The following is a 17810-nucleotide window of genomic DNA, read 5'->3' as shown; positions in this document are numbered from 1 at the left end:
CCTAAGCTCCTAAGGCTGTGGCTTCTTCCCCTGCCATGGTGGCCTGACAGACCTTTGAATGACTGTGAGATGAAATGAACCCTTCCTCCAGTGAAGTCACTTTAGTGAGGGTGTTCTGTCACAGCAACAGAAAAGAAACTAAGATGACAGCAATTACTCAATATGGACTCAGAGGTGGACTCTCAGTGAACTGAGAATTCAAATGTGAGGGGATTGGAGAGATGGTTCAACAGTTAAGGGCACTGACTGGCTGCTCTTGCAGAGGACCTAGGTTCAGTTCCCAGCACCCATATGGTGGCTTATAACTATATCTCCAGTTTCAGAGGATCTGATGCTCTCTTATGACCCCTGGAAGCACCAGACATCAAGAGGTGCACATGCACACATGCAGGAAAAAGCTCATACACACGAAATAAAAATAAACCTTAAATAAAAAGGATTTAAGCGAGGGCAGGCAATTGTGGCCATGCCTTCAATTCTACCCCAGAGAATGCAGAGGTATGTGGATCTCTGAGTTTGAGGCCACCCTGGTATAAAAATGAATTCGAGGACAGCCATAGATACACAGAGAAACCCTGTCTCAAAAAACCAAATGTATAACGAATTCAAGTGTGAAAAATAGTGTGAATTTTAAAGAATTCAAAGGGGAAAAACTACAACAGACAAAATATAAAAGAAAAAAATTTACCACCTTGGACAATTAACTAATTAAAACTTATTTGAAAACTATAATTGCTAAAAGAATCGATCTAAATTTCTCATCATATACACGAAAAAAACCTAAAGTGAAAAATGTGTTAGCTAGCTTGATTTAGCTATTACACAATGCATAAATAAACTTATATTCCATAAATATGTATGAGTATTTGATAATAGCATAACTTTATCTCTTTTTCTTTTTATAATTTTTTTGTTGTTTTGCAAGACAGGGTTTCTCTGTGTAGACCTGGCTGTCCTGGAACTCACTCTGTAGACCAGGCTCAGAAATCTGCCTGCCTCTGCCTCCCAAGTGCTGGGATTAAAGGCGTGTGCCACTACTGTCCGGCATAACATAACTTTTTTGATGTGTGAGTATTTGCTTCTATGTGTGCACACCACATGTATGCCTGGTGCTCTCTGAGTCTAGAAGAGGGTTTAGACCCTCTGGAATTAGATTTACAGATGGACGTGACCCACCATGAGGATGCTGGGAGTTGAACCTGCAAGAACAGCAAGTACTCTTTTTTTTTTTCTTTTTTTTTGGTTTTTCGAGACAGGGTTTCTCTGTGTAGCCCTGGCTGTCCAGGCACTCACTTTGTAGACCAGGCTGGCCTCGAACTCAGAAATCTGCCTGCCTCTGCCTCCCGAGTGCTGGGATTAAAGGAGTGCTCTTAACCACTGAGCTATAACATTTTCAATCCAGGAGAAGACATCCCCTAACATGCTCACTTAGAAGTTCCAAATGGCAAATTTACCATTTACTTCTAGCCCTTGGGAAATGCGAGGGAATTGGCCTTCACACTGAAAAGTATAAAAACTAAAGGGGTGTCCCTAGAATCTGTTAACTGCAGGCTGACTGTGTGGTTCACAGTTTCTATTTCTTCCTTCTAATGCTCAAAGCCCAAGGAGCCATGCTGCCCAGGTTTAGGGTGGGTCTTCCCATCTCAATGAGCCCAGGCTCTCCCTCACAGGCACACCTGCACGTTTATCTCTTAGCAGACTGTTGATTGTTGATAGTGTTGAGTTCACATCAGGAGAGGTCCTCAAACACCTTCAGGCCATGAATTTTAGTGTCTGGATTGATGGTCCCATCATTAAAGGTAAAGGGAAAACTTTGATTAAACTCTTAGGCTTCAAATCCACCACAAGGCCAGATTGTGGTGGTGCGTGCCTGTAAGTGCTCCACTCTGGAGGCTGACATAAAAGGACTAGAATACTTGAGTTCAAAGCCAGTTTAGGATATCTAAGTTTCCAGCCAGCCTGGGCTACTGAATGAAAGCACATCTCGAAAGTCCCTCCTGTTCAATTCCATGTGATGAAAGATCTTAAGGATGGTGTGTAGACGAAGAGGAGAAATAGAGCCAGAACAGAATATACAGTAATGAGAACTCCTGAAGGAAAGGGAGGGGAGAATGTAGCCAGACCTTACTTGCAGATCAGTAACACTGAAATATAAGGGAACTCAGCACTGTCTGCTCAGTTTCCCATGAATGTAAAAACTGGTCAGTTTCACGTTTGTGTACGTTTGCATGTTAGGATACATGTGCACGGGTATGCCTGCTTATGGGGCCTGTGTACACGAAGGTCCAAGTCAACCTCAAGTGTCATTCCTCAGGTGCCACCCACATCCGTTTGTTTGTTTGTTTGTTTGTTTGAGACAAGGTCTCTCTTTGGTCTGGGGATTGTCAGGAAGTCTAAATTGGCTGGGCAGCGAGCCCCAAGAATACCTGTCTCTACCCTCTACCCCTGGTGCTGGGATTACAGGTGTGTGCCTCAGAACACAGATCTCTTACATAACTGTAGGGAGCAAAGTCAGGTCCTCATGCTTGCAAAGCAATCACGTACTGTACCAACTGACATATCTTCTCATCCCTTAAAATGACTTTGAAGCAGTCTGTTCTTTGACTTAATAACTAGAAAGTTGTGAGAACTGAGAAGCATTGATATGTCAGTGTTATGACTGCAGAAGCCCCCCCCCCAAAAAAATAGCTGAATTAAGTACATTAAAAAATGCCAAGTATGGAAAGGAGTTCTAAAGCCTGCCCCAAATAAGAGTTATCATATCCAAGTGAGCAGGAGGCAAAGAACTGGTGTGCTATTAGAAATACTGGGCACCAGGAAACAGAATAACATTCTTTTATGTGCTAAAAGAAAACAGCTGCCTATCTGGATTTAGACAGTGAAACTACTCAAAAATTTAACATCAACTGAAATTTTTCATCAAACATAAACACAGTACACCTACTTTGGGATAGCCAGAACTTACAGAATGACAATGATTAGAAATATTTGGGATTCGTTCAAAGAATCTTTGGATGGTTGCTATGACAGCAGCTTGCACTGTAATATCCAAAATGAATTCAAGACCACCCAGTACCTTCCCCTTCGAAAAGGACTTTCCAAACTGAACTAACAGGCAAAGTACAGAGCCAGATAAGGACGCTGGCTGACTAAACAAATGTAAAAACATAGTTTTAGCAGTCAAAATGATTAAGCCTGAAGCTACCAAAACAATATTAGCTGTTCTCAGAGAAATAACCATAACAAGATTAGCAATTCTCCTGCTCCCCCCACCACCACACACTGAATTCTGACAAGGACCACAAACCATCCTGACATTATTGCGAGAATTTCTGTGACATTAATACCTGTGACTGACCCATAAGTTCAAAATGTACTATTACTTTGCTGACCAAATCATAATAACCCACCATGGGGTCAAACAAACTGACTCCCTAGGCCAAAGGATTACTTAGTCACTATACAAACCAACCAATGCCTAAAAGGGTTACTTGCTACACCAGTGAAAACCCTGTTGCTCAAATCTGCCCCTTAAAAAGTGTGTTCTTTCTTTGTTCTTGGTCTCTCCTCTGGCCTGTGTGCTGAGAGGGGAGTACCCAACAGGTTGGCTCAATAAAAATCCTCATGTGTTTTGCATTGATGGCAGCAGTCTCTGTGGTCCTTGTGAGTAAGGGTCTTTTGATGAACTACAACAGCACATCAGCATTTACTACAGCAATGTTCAAAACTACGCTATAGAATCAGCTATGTCACAACAGTGGAGGAATGGATTTTAAATATGTGTGCATACACAATGGATTCTTTCTGTCATGAAGAAGAACAAAGTCACACCATTTCAGGGAAAGGGATGCAACTGGAGCTCATATTAAGCAAAATAAGTCAGCTCAGAAAGACCAACATCAAATGATTTTTCTCATTTGTAATTCCTAGATTTTATATAGATGTGTAAAATCACCTATGTCAACAGGCCTTTGAAGTAGAAATGAAATTACCTAGAAGAGTAAATGGAACTAATGGGGAGTGAGAAGGAGCAAAGTGGGGAGGAATGGGGGGCTGAGCTCAATGTTCAGCCTAACACCTGAAAATGTTCTCCTGTAACACAGTGCCATATACAGTAGATTTACACAGTGAAACTAAAATAGTGCATGATGGTCTAAACCTAACACAATGACCAGTACATTATATCATAATAATAACAAAGCAGAGAACTGCCATGGATATATCAACGGTGCAGGAAAAGAACCCAACATCTATTCATGTTTTTAAAAAGACACTCAGAAATCAGAAATACCAGACAACTTCCTTCAACATGCCTCGGGTCCAATGTTGTCATCCTAACCACAAGGTAACAGTAGTTACCATGTTAGTGGGAGGTAGGTTAGTGGGAGTCAGCTATGGCATGAGATGCAAAACTACAAAACGTTGTAGAAAGTGAGTAGTAAATAAGATGTTCCTTGTTCAGGATTAGAAGGTTTGATGCTAAAATTGCAACAGTATCAAAGCAATCTATAGATTCTATAAGGATGCTGTATAATCCCTATCTGTGGAGAGCCTTTTAGGGTGCCACTTGGACATGACAAGGAAGTAAGCTCAGGCAGGAATCTGACATCAGGGCATGATAAGGGAGTAAGTTTAGGCAAGCATTTAACTCTAGGCTATAATAGGGAAGCAGGTTAAGGCAGGAATTTTAATCTTAGGGTGGAACAAAAGAAGTAGGCTTCAGGCAAGATCTGGGGCTTGAACAAGGAAGTGGGCTCAATTATTTTAGTCATTATGACTAGCCCCCTTTAAACAGCTGTCTCGGGAATAATCACAGGACTTTGCTTACTGCCTTGCTAGTTCCTTATTGTACTGCTCACCCTTAATACTTGCATGTAAATAAAATGGTATAAAAGTGGATTGGAAACATTGAATTTGTCTTCAGTCTCAGGATTGACTGGGGTCATGCTACAATGTTGTTTAACTGTCTTTTCCTTTTTAATCCTCACTCCTGCGCTGGAGAACCTGTTGGCTGACTGATGAGGTGTGGTCACCTCTCCAAACACCAATGAACTTTTTTGCAGAAATGAGACCCCATCCTAAAAATAAAGGAATCACAAAGGTCCTCAAGAGCCAAAAAGAAATCTTGAAAAAAGAATAGTTAAATAACTCAGTTTCTGGGGGCTGGTGGGATGGCTCAGAGGGTAAGAGCTCTAACTGTTCTTCTGAAGGTCCTGAGTTCAAATCCCAGCAATCACATGGTGGCTCACAACCATCCATAATGAGATCTGACGCCCTCTCTGGTGCATCTGAAGACAGCTACAGTGTACTTAAGTATAATAATAAATAAATTTTTAAAAAACTCAGTTTCTGTTTTTAAAACTGTGTACAAACTACAGTAATCAAAAATAATTGTAAAACTGGCATAGGGACCGACTTTTAGGTTCAATGGAATTTAACACTGGAAATCAGCTGATTCTCTGCAAAGGCACCATGGCCATTCAACGCAAAATTAAATAAATAAATAAATAAATAAATAAATAAATAAATAAATACACTTTAATAAATGGTTCAGGCACAACTTGGAGACCACATGTAAATAAATGAAGTTGGGCCTTTACTTTGTATCATATTTAAAAGTGAATTTGAGAGGGCTCTGACGGCCAGAGCAGGTGAGGGTGCCATCTTGTGCCCTGGGTCCCTCAAAGACCAGTCTGCCCAGGTGAGAGTGCGGACTGCAGAAGCGACACAACTTCTGGGACAAGCAGAAACAACACAGCTTCTGGGACAGACCCCGTTTCAGGCTCCAGACATCCAGGAACCTTCCCTGCCTGAGGAAAGGTGTCTACCTGATAGGGCTCTGACTGCCACAGGAGGTAAGGGATCCATCTTGTGTCCCGGGTACCTTGGAGACCAGTCTGCGAAGGACAGTTCGTGGACTGCAGAGGCAACACATCTTCTGGGACAGGCCCTGTTTCAGGCATTCATATTCAGCCAGGAGGCAGGTCTGAATGCCAGACCTCTGTGCACCTTCCCTGCAAGAGGAGAGCTTGCCTGCAGAGAGTACTCTGACCACTGAGACTCAGGAGAGAGCTTGACTCCCAGGACTGCTGACAGAGGCTTAACAGAATCACAGGAGGAACAAGCTCCAACCAGAGACAACTATAACAACTAACACCAGAGATTACCAGATGGCGAAAGGCAAAAGTAAGAATCTTACTAACAGAAACCAAGACTACTCACCATCATCAGAACCAGTACTCCCACTTCAGCCAGTCCTGGATACCCCAACACACCCAAAAAGCAAGACTCAGATTTAAAATCATATCTATTTGTTTTCCAATTTTTATTAGGTATTTTCTTCATTTATATTTCCAATGCTATCCCAAAAGTCCCCCATACCCTCTCCCCCCACCCACGCTCCCCAACCCATCCACTCCCACTTCTTGGCCCTGGTGTTCCCCTGTACTGGGGCATGTGTAGTTTGCAAGACCAAGGGGCCTCTCTTTTAATGATGCTCATAGAGGACTTTAAAAAGGGCATTAATAACTCACTGAAGGAAATACAGGAGAACACTACTAAAGAGGTAGAAGTCCTTAAAGAATTACAGGAAAACACAACCAAACAGGTGATGGAATTGAACAAAACCATCCAAGACCTAAAAAGGGAAGTAGAAACAATGAAGAAAACCCAAAGTGAAACAACTATGGAGATAGAAACCCTAGGAAAGAAATCAGGAACCATAGATGTGAGCATCAGCAACAGAATACAAGAGATGGAAGACAGAATCTCAGGTGCAGAAGATTCCATAGAGAACATGGGCACAACAAACAAAGAAAATGCAAAATGTAAAAAGATCCTAACTCAAAACATCCAGGAAATCCAGGACAAAATGAGAAGACCAAACCTACAAATAATAGGAGTAGATGGAGTAGATAACTTGGTCAAGGAAGGAATAAAGAAAGAAATTAAAGAGTTTAATGAAAATGAAGCCACAACATACCCAAACTTACTGGACACAGTGAAAGCATTTCTAATAGGAAAATTCATAACTATGAGTGCCTCCAAAAAACCTAGAGAGAGCACACACTAGCAGCTTGACAACACACCTAAAAGCTCTAGAACAAAAGGAAGCAAATTTACCCAAGAGGAGTAGATGGCAGGAAATAATCAAACTCAGGGGCGAAATCAACCAAGTGGAAACAAGAAGAATTAACCAAACCAGGAGCTGGTTCTTTGAGAAAATCAACAAGATAGATAAACCCTTAGCCAGACTCACTAGAGGGCACAGGGACAGTGTCCTAATTAACAAAATCAAAAATGAAAAGGGAGACATAACAACAGATCCTGAAGAAATCCAAAACACCATCAGATCTTTCTACAAAAGGCTATACTCAACAATACTGGAAAACCTGGATGAAATGGACAAATTGTTAGATACCAGGTACCAAAATTAAATCAGGATCAGGTTAATGATCTAAACAGTCCTATAGCCCCTAAAGAAATAGAAGCAGTCATTAATAATCTCCCAACCAAAAAAAGCCCAGGGCCAGATGGGTTTAGTGCAGAGTTTTATTAGACCTTCAAAGAAGATCTAATTCCAGTTCTGCACAAACTATTCCACAAAATAGAAGCAGAAGGTACTCTACCCAACTCATTCTATGAAGCCACAATTTCTCTGATACCTAAACCACAGAAAGATCCAACAAAGATAGAGAACTTCAGACCAATTTCCCTTATAAATATAGATGCAAAAATACTCAATAAAATTCTCACTAACCGAATCCAAGAACACATCAAAACAATCATCCATCCTGACCAAGTAGGTATCATTCCAGGGATGCAGGGATGGTTTAATTTATGGAAATCCATCATCGCAATCGACTATATAAACAAACTCAAAGACAAAAAACACATACATGGTCATCTCGTTACATGCGGAGAAAGCATTTGACAAAATCTAACACCCATTCATGATAAAAGTCTTGGAAAGATCAGGAATTCAAGGCCCATACCTAAGCATGACAAAAGCAATCTATAGCAAACCAGTAGCCAACATCAAAGTAAATGGTGAGAAGCTGGAAGCAATCCCACTAAAATCAGGGACTAGACAAGGATGCCCACTTTCTCCATACCTATTCAACATTGTACTTGAAGTCCTAGCCAGAGCACATAGACAACAAAAGGAGATCAAGGAGATACAAATTGGAAAGCAAGAAGTCAAAATATCACTTTTTGCAGATGATATGATAGTATATATAAGTGACCCTAAAAATTCCACCAGAGAACTCCTAAACCTGATAAACAGCTTCAGTGAAGTAGCTGGGTATAAAATTAACTCAAACAAATCAGTGGCCTTTCTCAACACAAAGGATAAACAGGCAGAGAAAGAAATTATGGAAACAACACCCTTCACAATAGTCACAAATAATATAAAATACCGTGTCGTGACTCTAACTAAGGGAATGAAAGATCTGTATGATAAGAACTTCAAGTCTCTGAAGAAAGAAATTAAAGAAGATCTCAGAAGATGGAAAGATCTTCCATGCTCATAGATTGGCAGGATCAATATAGTAAAAATGGCTATCTTGCCAAAAGCAATCTACAGATTCAATGCAATCCCCATCAAAATTCCAACTCAATTCTTCAAAGAATTAGAAAGGGCAATCCTCAAATTCATCTGGAATAACAAAAAACCTAGGATAGCAAAAACTCTTCTCAAGGATAAAAGAACCTCAGGTGGAATCACCATGCCTGACCTAAAGCTGTACTACAGAGCAATTGTGATAAAAACTGCATGGTACTGGTATAGTGACAGACAAGTAGACCAATGGAATAGAATTGAAGACCCAGAAATGAAGCCACACACATATGGTCACTTGATCTTTGACAAGGGAGCTAAAACCATCCACTGGAAAAAGGACAGCATTTTCAACAAATGGTGCTGGCACAACTGGCAGTTATCATGTAGAAGAATGTGAATTGATCCATTCCTATCTCCTTGTACTAAGGTCAAATCTAAGTGGATCAAGGAACTCCACATAAAACCAGAGACAGTAAAACTTATAGAGGAGAAAGTGGGGAAAAGCCTTGAAGATATGGGCCCAATGGAAAAATTCCTGAATAGAACAGCAATGGCTTGTGCTGTAAGATCGAGAATCGACCGATGGGACCTCATAAAATTTCAAAGCTTCTGTAAGGCAAAAGACACCGTCAATAAGACAAAAAGGCCACCAACAGAATGGGAAAGGACCTTTACCTATCCTAAATCAGATAGGGGACTAATATCCAATATATATAAAGAGCTCAAGAAGGTGGACTCCAGAAAATCAAATATCCCCATTAAAAAAATGGGGCTCAGAGCTAAACAAAGAATTCTCACCTGAGGAATACCAAATGGCTGAAAAGCTCCTGAAAAAATGTTCAACATCCTTAATCATCAGGGAAATGCAAATCAAAACAACCCTGAGATTCCACCTCACACCAGTCAGAATGGCTAAGATCAAAAATTCAGGTGACAGCAGATGCTGGCAAGGATGTGGAGAAAGAGGAACACTCCTCCATTGTTGATGGGATTGCAAGCTTGTACAATCACTCTGGAAATCAGTCTGGCGATTCCTCAGAAAATTGGACATAGTGTTGCCAGAAGATCCAGCAATACCTCTCCTGGGCATATATCCAGAAGATGTTCCAACCGGTAAGAAGGACACATGCTCCACTATGTTTATAGCAGCCTTATTTATAATAGCCAGAAGCTGGAAAGAACCCAGATGCCCCTCAACAGAGGAATGGATACAGAAAATGTGGTACATTTACACAATGGAGTACTACTCAGCTATTAAAAACAATGAATATATGAAATTCCTAGGCAATAGGATGGACGTGGAGGGCATCATCCTTAGTGAGGTAACCCAATCACAAAAGAACTCACAGGATATGTACTCACTGATAAGTGGATATTAGCCCAGAAACTTAGAATACCCAAGATATAAGATACAATTTGTGAAACACATGAAACTCAAGAAGAACGAAGACCCAAGTGTGGACACTTTGCCCCTTCTTAGAAATGGGAACAAAACACCCTTGGAAGGAGTTACAGAGACAAAGATTGGAGCTGAGACAAAAGGATGGACCATCTAGAGACTGCCATATCTGGGGATCCATCCCATAATCAGCCTCCAAATGCTGACACCATTGCATACACTAGCAAGATTTTGCTGAAAGGACCCTGATATAGCTGTCTCTTTTGAGACTATGCTGTGGCCTAGCAAACACAGAAGTGGATGCTCACAGTCAGCTATTGGATGGAACACAGGGCCCCCAATGGAGGAGCTAGAGAAAGTACCCAAGGAGCTAAAGGGATCTGCAACCCTATAGGTGGAACAACAATATAAACTAACCAGAACCCCGGAGCTCTTGACTCTAGCTGCATATGTATCAAAAGATGGGCTAGTCGGCCAACAGTGGAAAGAGAGGCCCATTGGTCGTGCAAACTTTATATGCCTCAATACAAGGGAAAGCCAGGGCCAAGAAGTGGGAGCGGGTGGGTAGGGGAGTGGGGGAGGAGAGGGTATGGGGGACTTCTGGGATAGCATTGGAAATGTAAATGAAGAAAATACCTAATTAAAATAAAAAAAAAAGAAGTGAATGCTCACAGTCAGCTATTGGATGGAACACAGGGCCCCTAATGAAGGAGCTAGAGAAAGTTCCCAAGGAGCTAAAGGGGTCTGCAATGCTATAGGTGGAACAACATTATGAACTAACCAGTACCCCTGAGCTCTTGTCTCTAGCTGCATATGTAGCAGAGGATGGCCTAGTCGGCCATCATTGGGAAGAGAGGCCCCTAGGTCTTGCAAACTTTATATGCCCCAGTACAGGGGAATGCCAGGGCCAAGAAGTGGGAGTGGGTGGGTAGGGGAGAAGTGCGCAGGAGGGTATAGGAAACTTTTGGGATAGCATTTGATATGTAAATAAAGAAAATGTCTAATAAAATAAAATAAAAAATAAAAATAAAAAATAAAAATGAATTTGAGCAGGGCAGTGGTGGTGCATGACTTTAGTCCCAGCACTTGGGAGGCAGAGGCAGGCAGATTTCTGAGTTCGAGGCCAGCCTGGTCTACAAAGTGAGTTCCAGGACAGCCAGGGCTATACAGAGAAACCCTGTCTCAAAAAAAAAAACAAACAAAAAAATTGAATTTGAGATATAGTAAAAACCTAAATCTAAGAACTAAAATTATGAAAGTCTTTACAAATGAAGAAAAAGGAGAAGGAGGAGGAAGAAGAGAAGAGAAGGAGGAGGGCGTAGGGAGATGGTTCACCAGGTAACAGCACATACTGCATTTCAGAGGATCTGAGTTCAGTTCCCAGCATCTATGTCAGATGGTTCATGATAGCCTGTAATTCTAGCTCCAGGGCGATCCAGTCACCTCTGGCTTCTGCTGGCACCTGTGCTCATATTCTTACACACAATTACATACATACACAATTATACAAACACACAATTTTAAAAATAATAGAAATAAACCTAAACAAGAGGAAGAACTGTAGTGGTTAATCTTATGTAGACTTGGCTAGGCTATGGAACCCAGTTGTTTGGTCATATGTTAGCCTAGAACATTTCTTTGACAGTAATTCTTACATATGATTAACATTTAAAATCAGGACACTTTAAAGCAGATTGCTTTCCATACTGTGTGTGGGCATCACCCAATCAGCTGAAGGCTTTAAGAGCAGAGACCAGAACTCCCTGTAGAGAAGAATTCTTCCACAGGAGTGAAGCACAAATGATGTACCCATTTTCCTAGTCTGCCCTTTCCTGCATGTTTGGGACTCAGAACAATGACACTAACTTTTACCTGCGTTTGTCTAGGAATTTCAGAGGAGCCATGAGAGGGGTGTGTGTCTGTCTGTCTGTCTGTGTGTGAGAGGGGGGGAAGGGAGGGAGGGAGGGAGGGAGGGAGAGAGAGAGAGAGAGAGAGAGAGAGAGAGAGAGGCAGACAGACAGACAGACAGACAAGAGAGACAAGAGAGACAGAGAGAGAACAGCAATCTGGTCTCTGTTCCAGATTTTGAAGTACAGAACTAAAAAATCCCTTGTGACTCCAATTAATGTTGAGGGTGTCTGTTAAACAAGATACAAATATAGATTCGCTTCTATTTTTTTAACTGAGGAAGCTGGAACAATCTTCATTCTAAAATCTAATTAAGACCTGACCAGTCCCGCCTCAGCCCATGACCTGCCTCTGTCCCCAGGCCTCCTGGTCCGACCTTGATAGGATTACAAAGAAAATGCTGTTCCTACAGGGAGATGGTAAGAGGGTGGCACATCCACTCGGCCTGGATGAGGGAGGCAAACTGCTCCCCTTCAACCATCAGCTCACCAGGAGGAGCAATGGAGGAGATGGCAAATAGGAGGGGGCGGGGTGAGCGTGGCAGCTGGCAGTTGTTCTGTTGGAGCGGACAACTTGTGGCTGTGCCCTGCGCAAGCCTGTGTCTGGCAGAGCCGGTGTAAGAAGAGACAATCCTTCCTCGCCGCCAGGATAATCAAGAGTTTTGACCGGACCTATGAGTACGCATCGGGATAGTGAGGAGCACAGACCATGGCGCTGAAATGGATTAATAAGGAACTTAGTGTTTTGTCCCCCCCCCCTTCTAAGATGGCTATCCATCATAGGGGGGGTGCAAAACACCCGTGGAAGGAGATACAGAGACAAGGTGTGGAGACTGAAGAAATGATCATTTAGAGACTGACTCAACTGGGGATCCATCCCATACACAGTCACCAGACCCAGACACTTTTGTGAATGCCAACAAGTGCTTGCTGACAGGAGCCTGATATAGCTCTCTCCTGAGAGGCTCTGCCAGTGCCTCACAAATACAGAGGTGGATGCTCACAGCCATCCATTGGACTGAGCATAGGATCCCCAAGGAAGGAATTAGAGAAAGGAAGCTGAAGGGGTTTGCAGCCCCATAGGAGGAACAACAATATGAACTAGCCTCCAGAGCTCCCTGGGACTAAACCACCAACCAAAGAGCACATATGGTGGGACTCATGGCTCCAGCTGCATATGCAGCAGAGGATGGCCTAGTTGGACATCAATGGGAGAAGAGGCCCTTTGTCCTATGAAGTCTCTATGCCCCAGTGTGGAGAAATGCTAGGGCCAGGAAGCAGGAGTGGGTGGGTTGGTGAGCAGGGGGAGGGGGGAGGGGATAGGTGGAGGGTTTTTTTCGGAGGGGAAACCGGGAAAGGGGATAACATTTGAAATGTAAATAAAGAAAATATCCATTTCGGGATAGCATTTGAAATGTAAATGAAGAAAAATCTAATAAAAAATTGAAGAAAGCCGGACGTGGTGGCGCACGCCTTTAATCCCAGCACTCGGGAGGCAGAGGCAGGCGGATTTCTGAGTTCGAGGCCAGCCTGGTCTACAAAGTGAGTGCCAGGATAGCCAGGGCTACACAGAGAAACCCTGTCTCAAAAAACCAAAAAAAAAAAAAAAAAAATTGAAGAAAAAAAAGAAATTATCCAATAAAAAAAATAAAAATTAAAAAAAAAGGAGCTTAGTGATTTGGTCCGTGGCTCTCCAACACAATGCAGGTCCAGTTGGAGATGACACGTTTCATTGGCAAGTCACAATTATGGAACCTAATGACAGCCCATATCAAGGTAGTGTATTCTTTTTTGACAATCCCTTTTCCTACAGACTCACCCTTCAAACCACCTAAATGGGTTGCATTTACAACAAGAATTTATCATCCAAATATTAACCGTAATGGCAGCATTTGTCTTGATATTCTAAGATCACACTGGTCTCCTGCTTTAACTGTTTCTAAAGTTCTTTTATCCATTTGTTCACTGCTATGTGATCTAAACTCAGATGACTCCCTCCCTCCCCCCAGTGCCAGAGATTGCTCGGATCTATAAAACAGACAGAGATGAATACAACAGAATATCTCAGGAATGGTCTCAGAAGTATGCCGCATGATGCTACCTTACAGTCAGAATAACCTGCATTATAGCTGGAATAAACTTTAAATTACTGTTCCCTTTGTTATTTTCTTATCCACCTGCTCTCCTATCAGATCTCATCTTTTTTAATTTTGTTTTTTTGTTTACCTCCCTCCATTCATTCACATGCTCATCTGAGAAGACTTAAGTTCTTCTAGCTTTGGACAAGAACTGCTTTTAGAAAGGTAAAGTAGTTACACGAGAACAGTTGCCCAAGATTCAGATTTTTTCTTAAAACCTAGAGCATGTGTATTATGTGGCCAATGTCTTCACTCTAACTTGGTTATTAAACCAAACCAATCCTCACTGCTCTACCATACTGAAGAAGCCATCTGAGGTGGGAGGGAGATGGATGCTCAGCTGTCACATCAAAGGAAGCAGCACTGTTCTCGCAGCATCCGTGCTTGTTTAAACCTTCCACTGTTAGAGATTGAGGTCACATGATGTACTTTACGCTCATAACTGATGTGGCTGGAGAACTGGTACTGGATTATAGCATCAGCAGAACAGAAAATGTGATGTATTTAATGCATATCAATAAAGGAATGACCTGTTCTTGTTCTACAGAGAATGGAAATTGGAAGTCAAACACCCTTTGTATTCCAAAATAGAGCCTCAAAATATTTTTGTAATTTTCATTTAAATTGTTAGGACGTGTCTTAGTCAGGGTTTCTATTCCTGAACAAACATCATGACCAAGAAGCACTTGGAGAGGAAAGGGTTTATTCAGCTTATTCTTCCACATTGCTGTTCATCACCAAAGAAAGTCAGGACTGGAACTCAAGCAGGTCAGGAAGCAGGAGCTGATGCAGAGGCCATGGAGGGATGTTCTTTACTGGTTTGCTTCCCCTGGCTTGCTCAGCCTGCTCTCTTATAGAACCAAGACTACCAACCCAGAGATGGCACCACCCACAAGGGGCCTTTCCCCTTTTGATCACTAATTGAGAAAATGCCTTACAGCTGGATCTCGAGGAGGCATTTCCCCAACTGAAGCTTCTTTCTTTGTGATAACTCCAGCCTGTGTCAAGTTGACACACAAAACCAGCCAGTACAGGAGGCTTGGAGCTATTAGTTAATCTATCTTCCAATACTGTTTAATGTAGCACTGAATAAATGATGCGAGTTGTCAATGGATGAGTGATCAACTAATAATTGACCTATTTTTCCTCAATAAAGTTGCATAAACCAATGAATTAGCTGCCTGGATTAATCAGTATGGGAAACAATCCTTTGTAAATGCAAAGCTGGTTTTGTAGATGCTGTTGGGATTTGCTTCATTGTTTGACATCAAATGATGATGTAAAGTTCAATAGAGTGGATATATTGCCATGTTCAGTTAAAGTGCACAGTCTGTTACATATTGACACATTGCTTGACCTGATTTATGCATAATTAATAAGCTATTCAAATAGTGTAGCTTTAATACACTGCACATGATTCTGGCAGGCCTAGAGTTCATAAATGGACTTGGGACTCAGCAGTTTTGAAACGTGCATATAGACTTTAAGAAATTTATCTTCCAGGTGCATCCCCTTCTAACTGAAATTTTCTTCATGTACACTTAACAGCTGAAAAGATTTTATGTGTGTGTGTGTGTGTGTGTGTGTGTATAACTTGAGAGTAATAATTGGTCAAAATCTGTGAAACAAAGTATTATTTTGGTGAAAAAGAAAAACAAAAAAGACCTGACCAGTTAATATATTTCACATACATAGATGCAGAAATCCCAAACAAATTATCAGCAAACTGAATCTAATAAATCAAATAAAAGAGTATTGAGACTAACATTATAAATATATTATATGTATACTAGGAATTCACAGTTGCCTTCTTATCCTACATTCTCATGTAATTCAGTACACTGACTGAACAAACAAGAAAATAGCATATGACCATCTAAATAGAGACAGGAAATATACTTACTATTTAGCACCCAGTATAGATTAGTCTTTAAAATTTAAAAAACTAACACCAACTCTTGTTAAAAACTCCCTTGATTTGGTAAAACATTTGAAAAACTACAAAAAAAAACCTGGTGAATTATGGAATTTTTTCTTGACTTAATAAAAAATATGACAGATGCCACAGCTCCTGCATATCATACCTGAAGTTGTGATCACAAAAACAAGTAGAATAAAACATAAAGATTGGAAACAAATAATAAAAAATAACAGAAAATAAAGTCCTAGTGAAACTTAGCAGGGCCCTCCAAGCAGGTCAATATGAAAAGATCTGTTGTATTTTCAGGTTTCAGCATCATTTAGCAAACAGTATAATATTAATATTTATATTTATAATATCTTACCAGGCCTGGGAATGTAATGGTGGACTGCTTGCCTAGCAAACATGAGAGCCTTGATTTGATCCATGGCACTAGAGAGAGAGAGAGAGAGAGAGAGAGAGAGAGAGACCGGCAGACAGACAGAGAAGTTAAATAGGTAAATAGAGAAAAGTAAAATGCCAAGCCAACCCAGACATTCTGTGCTTCCTGATGATTATCATCATCTATGAAATATGGCCTCTGATAAATCTTAGATCCAACTTCCTCCTGATTCATGTTCATGTACTTGTGATCGGCTTATTTATGAAGGGAAGAGGTTTATTTGACTTCATGGTTCTGGAAGCCTAAAAGCCTAGTGCTAGCATATCCTTAGCTCTGGATGGGTCTCTGCATAGCTTCATCTTAGAGCAGAGGCAGAACCAGTGGATGGATGTGTAAGACAACGGGATTCCAACTCCTGTGGCAGCTAACCTGGTCCTCAGAGAGGAAGGAGCCATGCCTGCAAGACCTTACCCAGTCTAGAAAGAGAACAATTAGTCTCTCTTGAAGGTTACAGTTTTCAATCCTGCTCCCCTGGCAAATGCATTTCTAGAAGAGTTTTGGAGAAATCCCAACTAAGAGGAAGTACCAGAGGCAGCAGAATGTGTCAAATCACGTGAAGGGGGTGTTATAATTTTTCCTAATTAAAATTGTATGCATGTATACAATAAAATATAACCATACTCTCCTACCCTCCAAGCTTTTCCCACCTCTCCCCCACAAATGTCCACCTTCCAATTTCATGTTTTATTTGTTTCTTTGATAATCCACTAAGCCCAAACTAGCACTACCCTTATATACATGACTACCCAGCATGGGAATTTGATCAACAAAATGTTGACTGTGAAATCTAGAGATATGACACTTTTTTCCACTACATAAATGGAACAAATAGAAGGGAAAAGAGAGAATCTGTAGACTAAAGGAGTCAAGAAACATGGCGTTTAATCTCAACATGTGATATTGAATCCTGCTAAATAATAATTCACGTCACTACATGACTACTGGAATTTAAACACAGATGTGTGTGTGAGGTATTGAGGAAATGTTCACATTTTATTGTTACATTTTAGATGCAGTAATGATATTATAATAATCCATTGTTCTTGTTCTTTTTTTCCTTGCAGAGTGGAGGCAGAAGCTCAAATTCTATGCACTAAAATATTTATCATGACATTATCTGTGGTTTGCTTTAAATAATGTAGCAAGGGTTGAAAGAGAATGAAAGGTTAGTGAGGAGTCAACAGACAAACTTTTCTCCTAAACGAGAATGGAACATAAGGCCTTGCACAAGCTAGGTGCATTACCAGTTTGATTTGCCTGAAATTAACCTTAATAAAAATCAAGGAAAAATGGACCAGAGATGTAGTTCAGGGGTAGAGTGCTTTGCATAGTGTGAGCAATGACCTGAATTTGATCCACAACTTATACACACACCCACATACACATCCACACACCGACACCTCCCAACACATTGCTATAGCTTTAAAACTCTCTATATTT

At 41.1% G+C, this 17810-nt stretch overlaps 1 pseudogene; it reads left to right on the top strand.

The window, feature by feature from the left end:
• The first annotated feature begins 12578 nt into the window (after positions 1-12578).
• On the top strand, positions 12579-13964 carry LOC147005121 (ubiquitin-conjugating enzyme E2 D3 pseudogene; annotated as a pseudogene).
• The last annotated feature ends 3846 nt before the right edge of the window (positions 13965-17810 follow it).

This window comes from Mus caroli, unplaced genomic scaffold, assembly GCF_978045245.1.
Source record: "Mus caroli unplaced genomic scaffold, Mus_caroli_1 scaffold_4, whole genome shotgun sequence".
Lineage (NCBI taxonomy): Eukaryota > Metazoa > Chordata > Mammalia > Rodentia > Muridae > Mus > Mus caroli.
This window is presented reverse-complemented; position numbering and strand designations above follow the sequence as displayed.